The sequence below is a fragment of the Prionailurus viverrinus genome, chromosome E1 (assembly GCF_022837055.1).
Source record: "Prionailurus viverrinus isolate Anna chromosome E1, UM_Priviv_1.0, whole genome shotgun sequence".
NCBI classification, from domain to species: domain Eukaryota; kingdom Metazoa; phylum Chordata; class Mammalia; order Carnivora; family Felidae; genus Prionailurus; species Prionailurus viverrinus.
This window is the reverse complement of record NC_062574.1, coordinates 1971685-1986105: the sequence shown is the minus strand read 5'-3', so window position 1 is coordinate 1986105 and position 14421 is coordinate 1971685. Positions and strand designations below refer to the sequence as shown.

The 14421-nt window shown below is 42.1% G+C and overlaps 1 long non-coding RNA gene across 2 annotated transcripts in view; it reads left to right on the top strand.

Annotated features, from left to right (window-relative positions):
• LOC125151266 (uncharacterized) overlaps positions 1-14421 on the top strand; it is an 86394-nt gene that overhangs the window by 69568 nt on the left and 2405 nt on the right. The window lies entirely within an intron of this gene.

The following is a 14421-nucleotide window of genomic DNA, read 5'->3' as shown; positions in this document are numbered from 1 at the left end:
CTATTCTGTGTTCTGAGAAACTCCCCTCCCCCCCGCACACACACATATTACCTGGCCCAGGTGGGCAGAAGCACACTGAACCAACACATATGAAGATCCACTTGGAGGAAAAATGGCTGAGCTGAGATACTCTAAGGAGACAGGGACACTGGGTAAAATCAGAAGACTCGGAGGCTCAGAGACCAGAGCTCAGACAGCAAAAGGGGTGCAAAGGCCAGAAATGTGGGTATACAGAGAAGGAATAGTGTCCAGGGGGTCCTGGTCTTTGGATCATGTGGCTCACTCAATAGTGGCTAATTTGAAAGTTTGTTGACATGGAATAGAACTTGGAACAATGAAGAACTAGGGAGCAAGGGAACATGTTAGAACTATGTAGGAAAGGGTGAGGGAGATAATCCACCATATGTAAAAACACTATAAAGGGTTCAAGAGAGGGGCGCATGGGTGGCTCAGTTGGTTAAGCATCCGACTTCGGCTCAGGTCCTGATCTCACGGTTTGTGAGTTCGAGCTCTGCATCAGCTCTGTGCTGATGGCTCAGAGCCTGGAGCCTGCTTTGGATTCTGTGTCTCCTTCTCTCTCTGCCCCTCCCCCAACTTGTGTTCTGTCTCTCTCTGTCTCTCAAAAATAAATAAATGTAAAAAAAAATTTTTTTAATAAAATAAAGGGTTCAAGAGACATGTAGTACAGGTAAAATGAAAAGAAAATCATATCTGTCTGCATACATAATAAACCACTCAGAACCAAAGGAAAGAGGAAATGTTAAAAAATGCCAGAGAAAGACACATTGATTTCAGAGGTGCAACGAGACTGAGAACAAACTTCTCACTAGAAACGATGGAAAGCAAAAGACAAGGTCTACAACGGAATAACTTCTTACCTAGAATTCTGTACTCGGTGAGAATACTCCACAAAATGAAGTAAGAATAAAGGCAAAAGTAAGAGAATTTATAAAGGGAAGTCCTTAGCAGGAACCAAATGTCTCATGAAGGAAACAAAATTATAAAAGGAAAATGATCTTAGAAGAAAACACAGAAATACAGGAAGGAAAATGTAAACACTAGCTATGTGGGCAAATATAAATGCATAAATATAAATGACAATATCAAGAAATGATATTGATAATTATAGGATTTAAAATATATTTAGAATTACAATGCTTGAAAATAATGCAAGAGGAGAGAGCAATTAAAGTGTTCTAAGATTGGGGCGCCTGGGTGGCGCAGTCGGTTAAGCATCGACTTCAGCCAGGTCACGATCTCACGGTCTGTGAGTTCGAGCCCTGCGTCAGGCTCTGGGTTGATGGCTCAGAGCCTGGAGCCTGTTTCCGATTCTGTGTCTCTCTCTCTGCCCCTCCCCCGTTCATGCTCTGTCTCTCTCTGTCCCAAAAATAAATAAAAAACGTTGAAAAAAAAATAAAGTGTTCTAAGATATTAGTATTATTAAGTAAAGGGTCTAAGTACTAATTTGTCTTAGACTACGGTAAATCAGAGATGAATGTTGTAATCCATAATGTAACTATCAAAAATTGCAACACACAGAAAGACAGAGGAAGAGAAAGAGATAGAGAGGCTAAAAAGAAAGTGAAATAAAAATATTTGATTCAAGGGGCACCTGGGTGGCTCAGTCAGTTGGATGGCCGACTTCAGCTCAGGTCATGATCTCGCAGTCCGTGGGTTCAAGCCCTGCATCGGGCTCTGTGCTGACAGCTTGGAGCCTAGAGCTTGCTTTGGATTCTGTGTACCCCCCTCTCTCTGCCCCTACCCCATTTGTGCTCTGTCTCGCTCTGTCTTTCAAAAATAAATACATGTTTTTTAAAAAAACTTGATTCAAAACGAAGGCAGAAGAGAATTACCACATCTTGATAAAGAGCATCTACAAAAAAGCCCGGTTGACATCATAGTTAGTGGATAAAGACTGAATTGTCTTCCCTTTAGATTAGGTCCAACGTATCCACTATAATAGCTCTTATCCAACATAGAACTGAAAGTTCTAACCATTGCAATAAGGCAAGAAAAATAAATAAAAGACGTACATAATGGAAATGAAGAAATAAACTATCTCACAGATGACATGATTATTTCTGTAGAAAATCCTAAGGAATCTACAAAAAAAAGAAAAACTCCTGAAATTAATAAGTGTGTTCACCATAGTCATGACACAATATCAACACACAAAAATAAACCAATATTGATATAACAATAAATATGTGGAAGCCAAAATTAAAAACAGTACCATTTATAATCACTCAAAATAAAACAAAATGTTTAAGGATACAATAAGCAAAATATGTACAGGTTATGGATGCTCAAAATTACAAAATTCCAATGAAAGAAGTCAAAGAAGATGCAAATTATAGAGACATATATGGATGATGTTCATGGATTGGAAGACTCAATATCGTAAAAACGTTTCAGTTTCCCCCAGTAGGCTTAATAAAATTTTTATCAAAATCCTAGTAAGGCGTTTTGTAAATGTAGACAAGCTTATTGTAAAATTTATAGGGAAAAGCACAGGCCCAAGTGTATCTAAACTAATCTTGACATGGAAGAATACAGTAGGAGGAATAATTCTATATCAAGCCTTACTCTATAGCTACAGTAATCAAGACAGTGTGGTATTGGTGGAGGGATAGATAATACTACCATTAAAAATAGTGAGGGGCGCCTGGGTGGCTCAGTCGGTTAAGCGTCCGACTTCAGCTCAGGTCACGATCTCGCGGTCCGCGAGTTCGAGCCCCGCATCGGGCTCTGGGCTGATGGCTCAGAGCCTGGAGCCTGCTTCCGATTCTGTGTCTCCCTCTCTCTCTGCCCCTTCCCCGTTCATGCTGTGTCTCTCTCTGTCTCAAAAATAAATAAAACGTTAAAAAAAAAATAGTGAGATATCATCAATGTCTTCATGGCAGTAAATTTAATAAATTATATGAAATATACAACTTCTTTGAAAGACAGAACTTACCAAAATTGACACAAGAAGAAATAGAAATTGAAAAGCCCTATATATTTTTTATTTTTTAAATTATGGTAAATTATACATAAAACTCCTAGAAGATAACATAAGAAACAATCTAGATGACTTTGGGTTTGGCGGTGACTTTTTAGATACAGCACCAAAGGCACTATCCATGAAAGAAATAATTGATAGTCCAGACTTCATTACAATAAAAACCTTCTGTTATGCAAGACACTGTCAACAGAATTAGAAGACGAGCCACAGACTGAGAGAAAATATTTGCAAAGCCATATCTAATAAACGACTGTTATCCAAAATATACAAAAACCCTTAAAACTCAACAATAAGACCAACAGCCTAATTAAAAACCTGGCAAAAGATTTGAACACGTGCCTCACCAAAGAAGATACACAGATGGCAGATAGTTTTTGAAAAGGTGTCCAAACTATCATGTCATGAGGAAACTGCAAATTAAAACAATATACCACTGCAAACCTGTTAGAACGGCCAAAATCCAAAATACCAACACCACCAAATGCTGGCAGGGCTGTGAAGCAACAGTAACTCCCATTTATTGCTGGTAGGAATGCAAAATGGTGTGGCCACTGTGGAATGTAGTTTGGCAGATTGTCACAAAATTAAACATATCCTTACCATATGATGTAGCAATTACAATTCGTGTGTGTGTGTGTGTGTGTGTGTGTGTGTTTAACTCAAATTAATTATAAACTTATGTCAGCACGAAAACCTTCACATGGATGTTTACAGCAGCTTTATTCATATTTGCTGAAACTTGGAAACAACCAAATGTCCTTTAGTGGATGAATGGATAAATAAAAAACAGTTTACATGCAGGCATGTGGTACATGCAGGCAGTGGGATCTTCTTTGGGGATCTTCTTTGGGGAAATATCTGTTCCAGTCCTTTGCCAGTTTTTTAGTTGGGTTGTATTGTTGTTTTGGGCTTGTGTGAATTCTTTATATATTCTGAATATTAATTTCTTACCATATATATGATTTTCAAATATTTACTCCGATTACACGGGGTGTCTTTTCACTCTTGATAGTGGCCTTTGATTTCCCAAAGTTTTTTTATTTTGATGTAATTCATTTTACCTAATTTTTCTTTTGTTCCCTACACATTTAATATCATATTTTTTAATGTTTACTTATTTATTTTGAGAAAGAGAGTGAGAGAACAGGGGAGGGGCAGAGAGAGGGGGGAGAGAAAGAGAGAGAGAGAGAGAGAGAGAGAGAGAGAGAGAATCCCAAGCAGGCTACACACTCAGCACAGATCCCAACATGGGGCCTGATCTCACGGTTGTAAGCCAAAATCAAGATTGAACCACCCAGGCGCCCCTAATGTCATATTTAAAAAAAAAAAGAAGCCAAAAAATAAATAAATAAATAAATAATTTAAAAAAAGAAGCCGAACCTAAGGTCATGAAGATTTTCCTTTAGGTTTTATTCTAAGAATTTTTATAGTTTTAGATATTAAATTTAAGTCTCTGAGCCATTTAGTTTTTGTATATGTGTAATGTAAGGTTCCAACTTCATTCTTTTGCATGTGGATATCCAGTTTTCCTAGACAGCACCATTTGTTGAAAAGACTTTCCTCTCCCTCCACTTAATGGTCTTGGCACCCTTATTGAAAATCAGTTGACTCTATGTGAACATTTATTTCAGGCTCTCTATTGCATTATGTTTGTCTGTGTGTCTGTCTTCATGCCAATAACACAGTGCTTTGATTACTGTAGGTTTATAGTAAGTTTTTAAGTAAGGAAGTGTTCAAATTTGTTGTTTTTCAAGACTCTTTTCCTATTCTGGATCCCTTGAAATTCCCATATGAATTTTAGGATGGGTTTTTCCATTTCTTGAAGAAAATGTCATTGAGATTTTGATAGGGGTTGCATTGAACCTGTAGACTGGTTTAGGCAGTTTTTTCTTCTTAAAAACATTAAGCTTTCTTATATATAGTATCATGTCATCTGAAAATAGTGAAACTTGTCCTTCTTCCCTGCTGATTTGGATGTCTTTTATTTCTTTTTCTTGTCTGATTGCTGTGGCTAGGACTTCTAGTACTGTGTTAAATAGCAGTGGTGAGAGTGGACATCCTTGTCTTGTTCCTGATCTTAGGGAGAAAGCTCTCAGTTTTTATATTAGCTGTGGGTTTTCCACAAATGGCCTTTATTATGTTCAGGTATGTTCACTCTAAACCTACTTTGTTGAGGGTTTTTATCATGAATGGATGCTGTACTTTGCCAAATGCTTTTTCTGCATCTGTTGAGATAATCTTATGGTTCTTAGCCTTTATTTTTTCAATGTGGTGTATCACATTACATCAATTGATTTGTGAATATTGAATCACCCTGGCAACCCGGGGATAAATCCCACTTGATCGTGGTGAATGATTTTTTTTTTAATGTATTGTTGGATTCAGTCTGTTATTTTATTTTATTGAGAATTTTTGCATCCGTGTTCATCTGGGACATTGGCCTGTAATTCTCTTTTTCGGTAGCTCTATCCCAGCCAAACCCACCAACCTTTAAAACTCCAGTCTCCAAGCCCTGCTGGTTATAAGAACTCACAAAATTCAACCCCTCTCACCTTCCAAGCTGATGGCTTTGGGAAAACATTCTCCTTGTGGCTTCCCCTGTGTGCTCCTCTTCTCTCTCACCCTTCTCTGCGACCACGGCTTCCACCCCCACACAGCACTCACAATCCCTTTCTGCCCCTAAATACATCTCCAACCTTCTAACTTCTTCAATGTGGCCTCTTCTCTCCTTTTAGTTGTAGAGTTTGTTCTGTCAGTCTTCAGGATGATTTCTGGGGTGTTTTCAGGGCTCTAAATACTCTTTAAATATATATTCAATTGGTCCTTCTGGTTTTCTCTCTACCTTCACATTCAATTACTACCAGTATTCAGAAATACTACCAATTTATAAATGTTTGGGGCTCTTATCCAGGATAAGTAGGCTGCTTCTCAGTTTTTCTTATCATGTGTTGAGGAAACTCCATTCTCTGATCTAGGATTAGGGTTTGGGTTAGGTTCAGGGAACATTCCTGGTATTTTGCAGTTCAGAGAACTCTCCAGAGGATTAGGGTTACTGATAGGGTTTCATCTGAGATTAGGGTTAAGGATTAGGGGTCATCGTTAATGTCAGAGTTAGAGTCAAGTTATGTGCCTGGTATTTGGCAGTTCAGAGACCCCTCCAGGGAATCAAACCCCAGACTTCTGCTGGTGTGGGAATAGACACGGCAGCCACCTACCCAGCCGAGTCAAGGAGGGGATTTGGGGCTTTCGTGACTATGCCAATAGATCCTTTTTCTCTCTTTCTATTTTCAATCATTCGTTCGTTTAGTTTTAAAGCCAGTATAGTTAGCACGTACTGTTGTATCAGCTTCAAGTGTACAATACAGGATCCCACAGGTGCATACATCACCCAGTGCTCATCACGAGATGAGTACTTTTAATCCCCTTCCCTGTTTCACCCTCCCCCACCCACCTCCCCTCTGTAGCCATAAGTTTGTTCTCTGTAGTTAAGAGTCTGGTGGGGCACCGGGGGGGGGGGGGGGGGGCTCGGTCGGTTGAGCGTCCAACTTCAGCTCAGGTCGTGATCTCATGGTTCATGACTCGAAGCCCGACATCGGGCTCTCTGCTGTCAGCACAGAGCCTGCTTCGGATCCTCTGTCCCCTTCTCTTTGCCTCTTGCCTGCTTGTGCTCTTTCAAAAACAAATAACATTTTTTTTTAAAGAGTGGTTTGGTTTTTTTTTGGATTGCCTTTTTTTCCCTTTGTTTTGTTTCTTCGATTCCACATATGAGTGAAATATTATGGTGCTTGCCTTTCTCTGACTGGCTTATTTAACTTAGAATTATATTCTCTAGATCCATCCATGTTGTTGCAAATGGCAAGATTTCATTCTTTTTATGGCTAAATAATATTCTTGTGTGTGTGTGTGTGTGTGTGTGTGTATACATACCACATCTTCTTTATTCATTTATTAATAGATGCTTGGGCTGCTTCCATTATTTGGCTATTGTAAATAATGTTGCAATAAACATAGGAGTGTATCTGTCTTTGTGAATTAGTGTTTTTGTATATTTTGGGTAAATACCTGGAGGTGGAATTGCTGGGTCGTAGGGTAGTTCTATTTTTAATTGTTTGAGGAACCTCCATACCTGCTTTCCACAGTCGCTGCACTTGTTTGCATTCCCACCAACTGAGCACATCCTCACCAATGCTTGTCTCTTGTGTTTTTTTTAACTTTTTAATGTTTATGTATTTTTGAAAGAGAGACAGAGCACGAGTGGGGGAGGGGCAGAGAGAGAAGGAGACACACAAGCCGAAACAGGCTCCAGGCTCCGAGCTGTCAGCACAGAGCCCGATGTGGGGCTCAAACTCATGAACTGTGAGATGGTGACCTGGGCTGAAGTCAGACGCTTAACCAAGTGAGCCACCCAGGCACCCTTGTATTTTTGATTTTAGCCATTCTGACAAGGGTGAGATGATATCATTATGGTTTTGATTTGTATCTTCCTGATGATGAGTGATGTTGAGCGTCTTTTCATGTGTCTGTTGTCATTTTGTGTCTTTGGAGAAATGTCTGTTCATGTCTTCTGCCCATTTTTTATTATTTAAAAAATTGTTTCCTCATGGTAAGGAACCATAAGAGGAAACAATCTTTTTATGTCTATCTTCAAACCCAGTTTCAGAAACACTACCAATTCTTAAATGTTTGGGGTCTTCTCCTGGATAATTAGGCTGCTTCTCATCTGCTCTTATCATGTGTTCAGAAAGTCACCTTCTTCAGATCTGTGGTTGGGGTTACGGTTAAGGTTAGTGTATGTACCTGGTGTTTTGCAGTGTAGAGACCTCCTCATAGGGTCAGGGTTGGTTTTAGTCTTAGGGATAGGCTTAGGGTTAAACTTAGGTATTAGGGGTTAGGATTTAGGGTCAGGCTTAGTGTTGGAGTTAGGTTCAGGATAAGTGTTAGGGTATGTGCCTAGTATTTTGCAGTTTAAAGTCCTCTCCGGATAATAAAACCCCTGACTTCTCTTGGGGTTAGGGTTAGGGTTAGGATTATGATTAGAGGTCAGCGATTTGTGGTTAGGGTTAGGATTAGTGTGGTTAGGGTGAGGGAATGTGTCTGGTATATTGCAGTTCAGAGACCTCTCCGATGAATAAAACCCAAGACTTCAGCTAAGGTTAGGGGTCAGAGTTAGGGTGAGGTCTAGGGTTATGGTTAGGGTAAGGATTATCTGTGAAGCTAAATTCACAAGAAGTGAGATTGCTGAAGGTTACATGCCATCCGCATGAATGTTTCCCAATGGAAATATTTTGCACCACCTCTGATGTCATTTTCAAATTAACGAAAATTGTTAGAATTTTCATATAACCTTTAGATGTAACTGCTAATTGATAGGAAATCTACAGGACAAAGAAGTAGGTTCAACACCACCACAGGGTGATAACCAGCATCCATACTGGGAGACGACGTGCTTTCATCAACAAATAAATTGCAAAAACTAAATAAGTAAAGGAAGAGGAGACATACAGACCCAAAGAGGCTTAACCACTTTCAAGATATGGGTGACGAATATTTAGATTTCAAGGTTGGAGTTGTGCGGGACTGTTGCTTTTCACTATAAATATTTTGTATTGAATTTGAGAACATAGAATCTGTGATAGAGACAAACATACACAGAAAAGTCCCTGCAACTAGAAAGAAAGAAAGAAAGAAAGAAAGAAAGAAAGAAAGAGAAAAAAGAAAAGAAAGAAAAAGAAGGAAAGAAAAGAAAGAAAGAAGGAAAAGAAAGAAAAGAGAAAGAAAAGAAAGAAAAAGGAAAGAGAAAGAAAAGAAAGAATAGAAAGGAAGGAAGGAAGGAAGGAAGGATGCCAGACAAGATGAAGGGACAGCACAGTGGGGGTGAGAAGATGTGAGAACACTGGGAGAACATGTGGGAGAACATTCTGGGAGGACAGGGAGACTAGTCCTCTCTGACAGGAGGCAGGAGGCCGCGAAGGAGGAAAATAGAAGATGTCGTGCAGGGTTATTGAGATTCACCTGTCACGGTTCCTCCGTTCACCCCGCCCCTCTTCCTGGCCCCTGATGCTAGATGCACTCTGCTCTCGGGGACCCAGCCATCATGCCCCAGAGCCGAGCCGGAAGGGCAGCACCGCGCTTTCTCACATGTCCCTCCTTCCTGGACAAGGACGGTGAAGGGACAGATGAGAACGGAGCCCAGTTGAGGCTGAGCAGGGGCACAGGCTGCCCGGTGCGGGTCTCTGCCTGTAGCTCCGAGCTCTAGCTGCATTCTTTTCATCAGACCTCGTTCTAGGACCTTCCACCCACTGAGTTCTCAACCTTATTCGTTATTTGTCTGCTGGTTCTGGTCCCCGTTCTGTCCCAATGACCCAAACTTCGAAGTCACCCCTCCCAGAATAGTGTCACTCAGTCACACAACAGAGATCCCCCATCAGTTGGCGTGATGGAGGGGAGATTGTCATCCCTCAACACAACCAAGATTGTCACACCTGCTGCAGGACATTCATATTGTTAAACGTTTTGTGACTTCCCGACACCAGGAATTTCGCTCTGTTGCCTTTATTCCCATTAACCACCATCCTCAAACACACACACACACAGGAGCCATGTTGCTTCAGCCTCTCTCTCTCTCTCTCTTCTCTGTCCCCTCTCACGATGCTCCCTCGTTCTCCATTCACTTCGGTTGTTACCGGAAACTAAGCATTCTTCCTATTTTATTTTATGCGGGATACTGTTCTTCTGACCATTCGCGTCTGAACAGCACAAAGTAAGGGCAGAGACCTTGAGTGACCGTTGACGGGTCAATTCTTTGCCATAATCTCTTTGCCGGCGGTTGGCGGTGTGGAGAGATTGCGTCTCTGGTGATAGGATTCAAGGCCCACCAGTGCTCTCCAAGAAGTGTCTCTGCTCCGTTTTCCGGTGGCAGTAAAACAGCATCGTCCTCTCTTTGTCCTTGTGGGTGCTGGTTTCTGTCCTTAGGACTCCAGGAAAGGTCCCCTAAAGCTTCTCTATGACCTGTTGATCCTTAAATCCCAAGGATTTTCTGAGCGATCGTGGTCGTCAGACCCTGTGATGCTTTGACCTTTTCTGTTTTGCCTGGGCTGCCCGGAGAGGCCCCTGTTGAAGGCCGCTGACCTCAGGCCATTCTCCGTTGTCCGTGTGGAGCCCCCGGGGCTCAGGGAGCAGAGGAGGTACTTGTCTGCACACCTCCACCTGCTTCTTCAAGCCCCTCCAAAATCTGGCCTGTTTTGAGTTCCTCTCCTATGATCAACCAATTCCTAGAAGACTAATATGAGAACATCCAACGCGTATCCCCGCGCCACCCAACTTGCAGTCATAAAATACGCTGGTCGGAGGCCGGCACGTGCCACACGGTCTTGGGTTTCAATGGGTTTCCCCATTACTTATGTTTTTCAAGTAAATACCCCCCCAAAATCATCCTTTAAAGTTAGTCAACATAAGCCTGATTCACAGTTCTAAATTCTGAGTGTTCTATCAAGGAAAATGTACTCGCGATCTGTTGTAATTATACTGAATCATGCTTCATGGAATCTTATTTCTGAGCTATCGTGGATATAATAGGTTTAAATGGCTGTATAATAGCTAATAAGTAATTTCCTTTTTTAAAGTTTTTTTTAATGTTTATTTTTGAGAGAGAGAGAGAGAGAGAGAGCGAGCATGAGCAGGGGAGGGGCAGAGAGAGAGAGGGAGACACAGAATCGGAAGCAGGCTCCAGCCTCTGAGCTGTCAGCACAGAGCCCAACGCGGGGCTTGAACTCGTCAACTGCGAGATCATGACCCGAGCCGAAGTCGGACGCTCAACCAATTGAGCCACCCAGGCGCCCCGAAAATTTATTTATTTTTGAAAGAGATAGAAAGAGCACCAGCGGGGGGAGAGGCAGAGAGGAGGAGACACAGAATCCGAAGCAGGCTCCAGGCTCCGAGCTGTCAGCACAAGGCCTGACACAGGGCTCGAACTCACAGACCGTGAGATCATGACCTGAGCAGAAGTCAGACGCTTAGCCGACTGAGCCACCCAGGCGCCCCAATAATTTTTTTTATTGTTTTTCCCCACTTCATCATTTTAATGTGTTGTATTCTTGCGTCTAATTTATTACCGTTTAAGTTTCTTTTACAAAGTAATGGATGTTTTGTTTCTAATTGTGGTAAAATGTTTGTGACATAAAAGTTACCATTTAGCCCTGTTTTAGTGTATGATTCGGTGGTATTAGTTTCATTCTGGCGCCCCCATCTGTGCACGTTTTTCATCTTCTACAACTGAAACTTTGCACCCGTTAAACGAAACTCTCCCCCCACCCCCCGGACCCTGGCAACCACCACTCTTTCTGCCTCCATGATTTTGACAACTCTTGGTACTTCATATAAACGGAAACATACAGCATTTGTTCTTTGTGACGGGCTCACTTCACTCAGCATACCTTGTCCTCAAGGCTCATCTACATTGTGTCATTTGTCAGCATTCCCTTCCTTTTTAAGGCTGACTGGTACTCCGTTGTGTGTAGAGATCACATTTGGCGTATCTGTCCCTCTCCCAGTGGACACTCGGATTGCTCTCACCTTTGGCTGTTGGAAAGAAGTCTGCTCTGAATACGAGTGGACACATAACCGTGTGAGTCCCTTTCAAGTCTTTGGGGTCATATGCCCGGAAGAGGGATCGCTGGATCCAGTGGGAATTCATCCGACTTTGAATTTGAGGAACCACCATACTGTCTTCCACAGCGGCTACACCATTTGACATTCCCGCCAGCAGAGCACAAGGCTCTCAATGTCTCCCATCCTTGCCAACACTTTTTATTTGCTCGTATTATTAATAGTAGCCATCTTAATGGGTGTGAGATGATAGCTCACTTGATTTTGATTCGCTTCTCCCTAATGATTTGTGACATTGAGTGTTGCCATCTGTACGTCTTTCTGGAAGAAATAAATGTCCGCTGAGGCCCTTCACTCATTTTAAAGTCAGGTTGTTTGCTTTGGTTGTTGGGGAGTTTTAGGAGCTCTTCGTATAATCCAGATATTAACCCCTTATTAGAGGTACAATTTGTGAATGTTCTCTCCCGTTCTGTGTGGACCGCCTTTCCCCTCTCTTCGTGGTGCCGTTTGATGCAGACGTTTTAAATCTTGATGTAGTCTCATTTACCCATTGTTTTCTTTTGTATCCTGTGCTTTTGGTCTCACATCCAACAAATCATTGCCAAGTCAAGTGACATGAATTTACCCCCTATATTTTATTGTAAAAGTTGTATAGTTTTAGCTTTTATATTTTGGTATTGATCCGTTCTGAGTTAATTTTTATATATGGTGCAAAGTGGGGTGCCCGGAAGGCTTGGTCGGTTGGGCGACCAACTTCAGCTCAGGTCACGATCTCATGGTCTGTGGGTTTGAGCCCCGCGTCGGGCTCTGTGCTGACAGCTCGGAGCCTGGAGCCTGCTTCGGATTCTGTGTCTCCCTCTCTCTCTGCCCCTCCCCCACTCATGCTCGCTCGCTCTCTCTCTCTCTCTCTCTCAAAAATAGACAAACACTATGGGGCGCCTGGGTGGCGCAGTCGGTTAGGCGTCCGACTTCAGCCAGGTCACGATCTCGCGGTCCGGGAGTTCGAGCCCCGCGTCAGGCTCTGGGCTGATGGTTCGGAGCCTGGAGCCTGTTTCTGATCCTGTGTCTCCCTCTCTCTCTGCCCCTCCCCCGTTCATGCTCTGTCTCTCTCTGTCCCAAAAATAAATAAAAAACGTTGAAAAAAAAATAGACAAACACTAAAAAATTTTAAATGTATGCTGCATCAAAAAAAATATCTAGGAATAAACTTAAGGAAGACCTGTACACTGAAAACTCTAAGCCACTGATGAAAGAAATTGACAAAGACACACACAAAAATGGAAATTGGCAAAATTAATACTGTTAAAATGTCCCTACTGCCCAAAGCAATCTATGATTCAGTGCAATCCCCATCAAAACCCAAATAATGTTTTTCACAGAAATAGAAACATCCACCCTAAAATTTCATGTAGACTCTAGAGGGACACTGAATAGCCAAAACAATCCTGAAAAGGAACAAAATGGGAAGACTCACACTATCTGATTTCAAAAGTTACTACGAAGTTACGTAATCAAAACAGTATGGTTACTGGCAGGAGGACAGTCATAGAGACCAATGAAGTAGAATAGAGACCCCAGAAATAACCCCTCACATACATGTTCAGATGGTTTTGGACAAGGGTGCCAAGACCGTTCGATGGGGAAAGGACAGCCTTTTGAACAAATTTGCCTGCAAAAACTAGATGTCTACACACAAAAAAATGAATTTGGACACTTACCTAGCACCATATGCAAAAAATTTCTGAAAAATAGAACAAAAACTGGGGCGCCTGGGTGGCTCGGTCGGTTGAACGTCCCACTCTTGATTTCAGGTCAGGTCATGATCCCAGAGTTGTGGGATCGAGCCCCATGTTGGGCTCCGTGCTGAGCAAGGAGCCTGCTTGAGATTCTCTCTCTCTCCCCCTCTCTCTCTCCATCCCTCCCTCTGCCCCTCTCCCCTATTTGAGCACTCTCTCTCTCTCTAAAAAAAAAAAAAAAAGACCAAAAAAAGACCAAAAACCGAAATGTAAGACCTAAAACAATAAAACTCTTTTTTTCTTTTTAATGCTTATTTATTTTTGACAGACAGAGCATGAGCAGGGGAGGGGCAGAGAGAGAGGGAGGCACAGAATCTGAAGCAGGCTCCGGGCTCCAAGCTGTCAGCACAGAGCCCGACGCGGGGCTCGAACTCACAGACCGCGAGATCATGACCTGAGCCGAAGTCGGATGCTCAACTGACTGAGCCACCCAGACGCCCTAGTAAAACTCTTAAGAGAAAACATAGGGCACAATCTTTGTGATATTGGATTGGGCAATCATTTCTTGGCTATGACTCCAAAGGCGCAGGTCACAAAGGAAGAAACATTTTTGATATCCATCAAGAAAATTTTTTAATTTTGTACATCAAAAGACATTATCCACGGAATAAAAACGCAACCAAGTGGGAGAAAATATTTGTAAATCACGTATCTGATGAGTGGTTAATATCCACAATATCGAGAGAACTCTTAAAACTCAAAAACAACAAAAAGCAAGCGACCCAACTCAAAAATGGACAAAGGACTTGAACACACTTCTCCAGAGAAGATCTAGGAGTGCCCAACGGACACCTGAAAAGGTGCTCGCATCACTCATCCTTAGGGAGATGCAAATCACAACTACAACGAGACCCCGCCCCACACCCGTCGGGATGGTTACCACCCAGAGAACAGGAAACAAGTGTTGGCGAGGATGTGGAGAAGCCAGAACCCTGCACTTTAGTGGGGATGACGAATGGTGCAGCCGCTGTGGGAAACAGCATGGTTTCTACAAAGAATTTAAAACAGAATTACCAT